The sequence below is a fragment of the Octodon degus genome, unplaced genomic scaffold, assembly GCF_000260255.1.
Source record: "Octodon degus isolate 3935 unplaced genomic scaffold, OctDeg1.0 scaffold00008, whole genome shotgun sequence".
NCBI lineage: Eukaryota > Metazoa > Chordata > Mammalia > Rodentia > Octodontidae > Octodon > Octodon degus.
Window position 1 is genome coordinate 7,013,601 of NW_004524584.1, and position 8,762 is coordinate 7,022,362.

Consider the following 8,762-nt stretch of genomic DNA (forward strand, 5'->3'; position numbering starts at 1 on the left):
GTTTGTAGATAGGATCTCAAGTCCGCATCTTGTACAGCAATTAACCACTAAGAAGAATATATGCAGTGTGTTATTTGTTCAAACTGTACTTCCGATTTGATTTGAAACTGTCTCATTGCTGTTTATCAATAAAATTTTGAAAAAAAATAAAATATAAGACACACAATTTCATTAGAATAGCTAAAATTTAAGATTTTTTAAAAATTTATGATTGACAATACAAAATGTTAACAAAAATGTGGGGTTATCAGAACTCTTGCGGAAGGCCAGAGCAAGCGTAGGGATGAATTGTCTCCCTCCCAGTCCTTCTTGATCCTGGTCTTTCAGTTCTTGCTGTCTAGGACCTGGGAATAGCTGTTTCATAGAGTTCTTTGCTGTGGGGAATATTAAGTGGTACACATATTTTAGGAAATAATTTTGCATCTTCTGAGTAGTTAAACATACACTTATTCTCTAGTAGAGCACTTGCCTAGCCTGCACACAGCCCTGAGTTTAATGCTAGTGCCACAGATAAAGAAGGAGAAGGAGCAAGAAAAGGAGGAAGACAAAGGGGCGGGGGAAGGGAGGGGAAGGAAGGAGAGAAGAGAGTAGAAGGGGGAGGGGAGGGGAGGGGAGGGGAGGAGAGGAGAAAAACTCTCTTAAAAAGACATTTAGGGGGCCTGCCCCTTAGCTCACTTCTTTAAGTGGTTGCTTCAACAAAGCAGTCAGGCTCAGGTTGCTGTGGTTCAATCCCCACAATTCAAGCCAGTCAAACCTGCCCTGAAGGCATTTGGAGCAAAAAAAAAAAAAAGACATTCATCTGAGGGCAACAAAAGCAGATCAGTGGTTGTCAGGAGTGATCAGTTACAAAGGGGTCAAAAGTACTAGTTACATAGTTTGGGGGCCTAGTACTAAAAAGGAAGTGTAAGGCTTCTTGTTAAAAAATTACTAAGAATTTCAGGGCAAGGAGCTTTGTTTCCCCCAATAAATACATTCTGCTCATAAAAAAAAAAATAAAATAAAGATAAAATAAGAATTTCAGGCTTTCCCCAACGAGGCGGCTCGGTGCTGTTCTACCTCGCTGGAGTTTTAGGCGCGAAGTAAGCATGTCCGGTCGTGGAAAGCAAGGCGGCAAAGTGCGGGCCAAGGCTAAATCGCGTTCGTCCCGCGCGGGCCTGCAGTTCCCGGTGGGCCGAGTGCACCGACTGCTGCGGAAGGGCAACTACGCGAGCGGGTGGGCGCCGGCGCCCCGGTCTACCTGGCGGCGGTGCTCGAGTACCTGACGGCCGAGATCCTGGAGCTGGCGGGCAACGCGGCGCGCGACAACAAGAAGACGCGGATCATCCCGCGCCACCTGCAGCTGTCCATCCGCAACGACGAGGAGCTGAACAAGCTGCTGGGGAAAGTGACCATCGCCCAAGGCGGCGTCCTCCCCAACATCCAGGCCGTACTGCTGCCCAAGAAGACGGAGAGTCAGAAAGTGAAGAGCAAGTGACCCTGACGCCGCCGCAGGGCTGGCTCCCCCAGTGCAGGCCCTTTGCAAGCTGTCGTGCATGTCCGGTGCCGGGTGTCCCGAGGAGCCTTGCGATCTAGGGGGAGCTGGGCGGTGAGGACCCCGCCGGAGCCCCGAGCTAATAAAGTCGGTGAAAACCCTGTAAAAAAAAAAAAGAAAAAAGAAAAAGAAAAAGAATTTCAGAGCAGTACAGCTGGCATTAAAACAAGCATAGGGCTCTTCCTGGCATAAGCCATTTAAAAATTAATTAATTATTTGATACAGGGTCTCGCTATGCAGGTCAGACTCATAGTGATCCTCCTGTCTCAGCCTCCCCAGCGCTGGGATTACAGGCATGCACCACTATGCCTGGTTTTGGTGGCCAGCACAGTGTGTCCAGAGTTCCAGGGCTGGTATGGCAAGGGGTTACCAGGGATCGAACCTGGGTCCTTGCACTTGCCAGGCAGGTGCTTAGACCGTAGATCTATCTCCCCAGTTCAGCATGAGCCATTTTGTGAGGATACAAGTCACACATCCAAGAAACCAACCCTGAGCATATGGAGAATTTTGTGGTGGTATAAACATTTGTGGGGCTGGTGAGATGGCTCAGTGGTCTAAAGCACCTACTTAGAACAAGCTTAGCAAAGCACAGGGACCGTGGTTCAATCCCCCCGCACCACACGCCAGCCAGCCCCGCCCCCTGGTGGGCTGAGCTGGACACACACACACATAAATAAATAAATAAAAATTTTTAAAAATGTGTATGTGAATTTTAGTAGTAGCTACACTGGTACACTATTGTTAAAAATACAGGGTACTATAGTTAGAATAGCAGTACTCTTCCAGGCCAGTGAAGAAAATAAAATTCCAACGAACAATCTCCAGTGACTTGCAGTCTCCAATAATCTACTTAAGACGGTCCTGTGCCTTCAGAGTTTTGCCATGCGCTGCCCCCCAGATACTTCCAGGGTACCCAAACAGCCGTTCATCATATAGCAGTTTGCAGGCCTTATACAAGGAGCTGGAGAAACAATGTTTTAAAAAAAAAATAGTTTCTGCTCTCCAAGACTGACTAGTTCTGCTTTGAGTTGCCTAGCAGGTTAGCTGTTACCTATAAGTGGCCATGTAAATTTAATCAACAAAAATTGAATTAAATAAAATTCAGTTGAAACCGAACTAGGTGAAAGCTCTTGTGCGTACTGGACACACCGCAAAGCCCAACAGCCACCACAGTGAGTGGTGGCCATGGAGGGTCACATCAGACATTCCCTCATGGCAGAAAGTTCCGGACGAGCCTAGTGTGAGGACACAAGGCTGCGGGACAGACTTTCATCCGTTCTACAGGTCCCGTGGCTTTCAACGCTCATTCAATGCTTGCTCGGATCACAGTCTGTGTTCCGTCACCTACAAACCTGCAGCAGCTGCGCCAGGGGGTCCTGCCAGCCCGTGAAAGCCCACCCCCACCCCCCCCAAAAGTCTGCCTTTTGTCCAGTGTGAATTCAGCCGCCCTGCTGAGATCACATGCTCTTAAGGAGCGCTTCCTCGGTCTTTTACTGGTCCGTTCTGGTTGCCCAACTGTGTTCTCACCCCGACGGGAACATCAGGCCTGCGGTCCTCATCCGGGGCTTAATCACCAGCTGCAGACACTCAGTCTGAGATTTGAGGGAAGGGCAGGGCAGCCGCTGCAAAAGACAACACTCCTTTGCTGCCTACCTCCACCCCAGGATTTGAAAACACTCTTTGTGACTTTTCTGATGGGAGCAACCTGTTTCATCTCTAACTGATGTATGAATCCCCTACTGCTGCATACCCGTGGAGAAGTTACCAGGGTCTGATTAAACACCTCTAGTGAGGAGAAGCTCAGTACTTCCCACTCCAGCTCATCTATCCCCAGGTAGAACTCTTCCCCTGATGGAGGCAGACAGAAGGTGCCTACAAAGACTCCTCCCATTGGGCTTAGACCCTCAGCGTCCCTACCAGCACATCCTGCCCTCCAGCATCTCTTCATGTGACCTATACGGGAGACTCTGGTACATCCTCCTCTCATATCCTTTATGCCAGCAAGTGCTTAGAAATGATGGTCATGGTGGCTCTCAGAATAGAGGCCTCTGTGAGTATCCCTTTATGTCCTTACCTCGCGTTTCTCACCTGGTTCCTCTAAAAGCGTGACTCTCCTGCCCTTCCCCTCCATGGCAGCCACCACTTTCTCTGACCTGAAGCTGTGTCCTGGTGTCCCCATGGCCCTGGCTGCACGGCTGCTATGGTTGCTTTCAGAAGCTTGGGGCAGCTCCACAAGCTGGCTGTGGGAGGTGAGAGTAGCACATGATAGAATCCACAGGGCTCTCCTCCTCCTCCTCACAGAAGCCCACCTCCTCACGGCCAGCAAGGAGAAAGGCAGGCTAAGAGCTGGGGTGCACCCACTGGGGATAAGGAAGCAGAATTGAAATCACAAAAAAAAACCACATTGGGTTGCTACAGTGTGCTTTAGGAGGAGTGGGAGCAAGGAGCTTGCACTTGGCCCAATTGAATGAATCTGTGTTTTAAACTGTCATCAAAATGTATTGAGCACAACAGAGTGAATTATCATTTCCCTCAGGAAGAGAGCTTTTCCCGGGGTTTCTCTTCTTTGTTAATTTCCCAGTCAGATGGAATCAGACTGAGTGTGTACACCCGACTCCCCTACTCCCCAAGTAGACTAGGAAGCTTCCACCTCCCCTCAGAACCTCTTGCTCTCACTCATTCCCAGCCTGCCCTGCGCTTCCATCCATAGCCTACCTGGCATCCACTGTCAGCTGTCCCTAGAGGTTGAGACATCTTTCCAGCAACCGTAGAGGCTGACAGTTGCAGAGTTCAGAACTTCCTGGGTTTTTGAAAGGCAACATAGAACATGCTACCTGTATGATGTGGCACTCCAGTGGGGTCTGGGGGCCCCTTCGTAATCATGTGAATCCACAGTTCCACATCCAACGTTCATACCACATGGCATGAGGATGACAAAGAGCACCTGGGCACATGGACACTCACCTCCAATCCCAGCACTGAGAGAGGTGGAAGCAGAAAGACCTCAAGTTTGAGTCCTGCCTGGGCAACATAGCGTGACTATCTCAAAATTTTAAAAAATAAAAATAGCCTGGAGATGTAACTCAGTGGTACAGTACCTCAGTGTTCAATTATCAACCCCAACAACAGTGACAGAATTTTAGGCCAGTTCAAGTCAAGTTACATTGTGCTGCCAAATGAGTTTTTAAAAACCATTCTCTGTAAATCTGTTTTACCTTTCAAAATTGCAGATAAGGGATAGTAAGATTGCCTTGCATTCCTCTCTCTTCTTTTTATTTCCCAAACTAACCTGCATTTGTGGGCAAAGTTTGAAAGGAAATTAATAAATGGTGATGAAATCCTTTTTTGTTCAGCCCAAACTTAAATAAAAAACAAATCTTTGTTTCACCTGGACAAATCCCTTTCACAGTGACCCAGCACCTGCCTGTCTGTCATCTCCTGTGTTCCCTAATTTGTCTGCACAGAGCCTTGCCATCTGCCACCTCCTGGCCTCAGCCACCTTGCACCTGCGCCACCCAGATGGTCACCTTTTCTTCAAACACATCCTATCCCCTCTGTTAATCTCCCCTGACATCTAGAGTCAGGGTGTGGTAATCACAGTTGGGGGAGGTTTTATCCTCTGAAGAAAGGTGATAGGAAGCAATTGTCCCAGGGCCATTCACAGATTCCTCTTCAAAGTAAGCGGTGTGGGACCTGCAAAATCTCTTGATGAGTTGCAAAGAAACTTCTAGAGGGCCTTGCAGAGCCTCAACACTTTTTGCTTTCAGGATGACCATGAAGCAAACACAGCTTTTCTTTTACCCACACTCTTTTTCACAAAGCCTTTTCTAAGTGCAAGGGACTCCCTCCTGTACCCGCCCACCAACATGATTAGCAGCTGTGGATAAAACCTTCCAGGGGGCTGAACTACATGCTCAGATTTCTGCTGTTCTTACACCCAGGCATCAGCCATCTGGAGGGCCTGCACCCTTCAGCCACCTTTGCAATTCCCAGCCCAGTCTCAGAGCAGTGTCTCCTTTGTTTAAGCTGGCATGCAGTTGTGCACATTGATGGGCTACTCTGTGATATTCTGATGCATGTTTACAACATGATGGAACAAAGTCAGTAACTTGTGCATCCGTCACAAGCTTGTGTTGGGGTACCTGGGGTACCCCCCTTCCTCCTGGTCAGCTGCCTTTTGCTTCCTGCTCCCACTGACTTCCAACTCTTTTGCCTCTGGCCTCTGAGAATAGCTGGCATCACATTAATTCAGATGTGGACCTAGCTCTCTGCCTCATCATCTCTAAATCCTTGTGACACCAAGGTGTTTGGGACAATGCTCCAAAGCCTAGGCCCTTTCTCCATATCAAAGTACAGTATCTGTAGAATATTTGATAATTTCAAGGGCCAGCCAAATAGCTCAGCAGATTAAAGCACCTGCAAGCCGGCTCAGGGGCTGGGGCTTCCATCCCTGAGCCTGCCATGCCAGCCCCGCCCCTGGGTCACACTGAGACAGCAATTGAGACTGGATGAGGTGGTGTGTGCCTATAATCCCAACTCTTGGGAGGCTGTAAACAGGTGGATCACTATGAGTCTGATCTAGTAGTGAGACCCTGAACACCCTGTAGAACCTTCCCTAAAATACAAAAAAAAGAGATACTTTCCTTGGGGGGTTTTCTATTTCCTTGACTCTAGTGAGACCTAAAGGTAGAGACACGACCATATTTCCATGACCAAGGATTCCCAGGGTTGGTGAAGTCAGCAGTGTCTGTCTGGGCCAGTACTGTCCAATAAAAGAGCATAAGGATCTCTTCCAGCTATCACTATTGTCCATCCTTTTAAACTCCCAATGTATGTACCCAATGTGTGTTCTACTCATTTTACAGAAAGAAAGCCTAAAGCACTTGCCCTTGGTCACCCACAGCAGCCTTGGGGGAGGCCACATCTGGAAGCCAGAGAACAGCCTGAGTGGCCCTGTGTCAGGTATGGCGGATCAGAGCCCAAATGCTCCATCAGCAGGATCTCACCGCTTCCCTGCAGAGCCTAGAAGGTAGGCCTGTACTTCCGCACCTAGCACCCATTCTCAGGGTGAAGCCCCCAGGCCCTCTCTCCACTTCCCTCTCCTCTCTCCAGTGAGTATGAGTACATCATGCTGTTTCTGAAAGTCCTGGCTTTCTCAGCTCCCTCTACTTGCTCTGCATGGACCACTCCACCCTCCTGAAGACTTCACCCTGTCTGTCTCTGTCATGTGTGTGCTCTCCCGGGCTGCTGTGGATTCTCAGTCCATAGTAAGTTGCAGGTACTGTCATTGCACAGTGGCCCTCCACCCTAGACCAGGTGGTGTGTGACAGTAGGGACCATGCAAGTCTTGTCAATCACGGTGACCCCATGCCACAGCGCTTGACATGTTGCAGTTGTTCAGTTAAACACCTGAGAGATGACTGTGGACTCAATGGAAGGCCAGGCGGAAGGGAAGGATTAGCATGCTCTGCCATCCTATGTGGGTTTGGTTTGGAAATCACCCCTATACTGCCTGAGCTCCAGTGCTTACTGCCTTATTATGTGCTAGAGATGTCAATGGCAAAGCTGTCATTCCTTTCAAGTTGCTTAGGGTAGAAAACAGCAAATCACAGGAAGCCATTCCCAGGAGCGCAGACTGTTATTCGCAGATCCCTGACTCACCCTCCAGACGCAGCAGTGACGTCCTTCCTCAGAGTGCTCATCACCCACGGCAGGACTCATCTCTCTCTGCGCCTCAGATGACTCTGGCTGCACTCCAGCCAGACCCTGTGCCTCCTGTGGCCAGGCCACGCCGGGCTCCAAAGCTGATGCTGTGCCTGTGGAGGGCTGAGTTCGCGTCTCCACACCAGTGCTTAGCCCTGCTTCCAGCCCCTACCACTGGGGACTTCCTCTCCCTCGCTGAGAATGGCCTATTGGTCAGGTTTTTTTGACCCAGTCTGAACTCCTGGGCTGAAGTGATCCAGAGCCTTCTGCCTCAGCATCCCAAGCAGCGAGGAACACAGCAGGTGCACGTGTGTACCAACATATCTAGCTTATCACTCTTCCTTCAAGGAGGCAACAGTAAAAGGGAAGACCCAAGAAAATAACTGCTTTAACCATACTGCTTCTCATCCATTTCTAAGGCCCAGGCAAGAAGTTGCACCTTGGTGTGACTCTTACATATGACCTGGGGCACTGAGCCATGTCTCAGTGTCCCAGGGACTCTTGGGGAAGATGCGCTGAGGGGTGAGAGAAGCTCGGGTGAGGCCAGGTGCCTCAGCCCAGGAGCCCTGCTTTCCCACCACTGTGGCCCGTGAGCCGGGGGCAGGCGTCCAGATGGGCTTGCCCCCTCCACCACCAGCCTGTGAAGTGTGGACGCTGCAGCTGAACAGCTCAGCTCATGCAGGGACGTGGCACAGGGCTGGGGCTGGAGAGGTGCTCTGTGCCTTGTCCCCCAGGAAGGTGCTTTCCTTACCCCACTCAGTTTTGCTCCTACACTAAGGCATCACTGACCAGGAAGGCCTTTAGAAATCCCCAGGGGGCTTTTCCCAGAAAGCACCCAGAGAGAGAAGGCTGAGCGCTCCATCCAGGGTAAGTAGCCAGGCTTTGTGGTTGGACACATGGAGACAGTAAGCATCTCAGGCTCCTCCTACAGTCACATCCAACAGACTCATTCACCAAAGGACCATTGTCCCAGAGCACCATCGAGGACTGCTGGCTGCATATGATAAGGGAGAACTCTGATCTAGCCAGCATCCTCATTTTACGTAGGGGAAACTGAGGCACAGATAACACGAGCAGTGAAAGCATGAGCTGGACTGGAAAGCAGAACTTGAACTCCAGTGAGGAAGTTCTCCCTGGGAGGTCCTGAGGGTCCGGCCTCTGTGCCCTCATTCCTTAGTGGCCTCTGGAGCCAGCACCCAGCCATGCTCAGAGACGAACCATAGGTGTTGATGGTGGCCCAGCAGGAAGGGAAGGCTGGGAGGGAGGCTTTGTCTTAGAAAGAAGGCTGCTGAGGCTCATTGCTTCCAGGCCAGGGAAGCTGCTGCTCCGAAGCAGCAAGGAGGAGCTAGCAAGGCATTCTTCATCTAAGCCTTAGCTGACTAGACAATGACTCGCTCCTGAGAGCACTTTTACAAGGGAAAAATACGTTGGACTTTTTAAATCTCTCCCTCCCTCCCTCTCCTCCTCCCCCTCCCTTCCTCCCTCTCCCTCTCCTCCTCTCTCCCTCCCTCCCTCTCCCCTTGCATTC

At 50.2% G+C, this 8,762-nt stretch overlaps 1 pseudogene; it reads left to right on the forward strand.

Moving 5' to 3' along the window:
* Positions 1–1,027: 1,027 nt before the first annotated feature.
* On the forward strand, positions 1,028–1,634 carry LOC101572321 (annotated as a pseudogene).
* Positions 1,635–8,762: the final 7,128 nt, after the last annotated feature.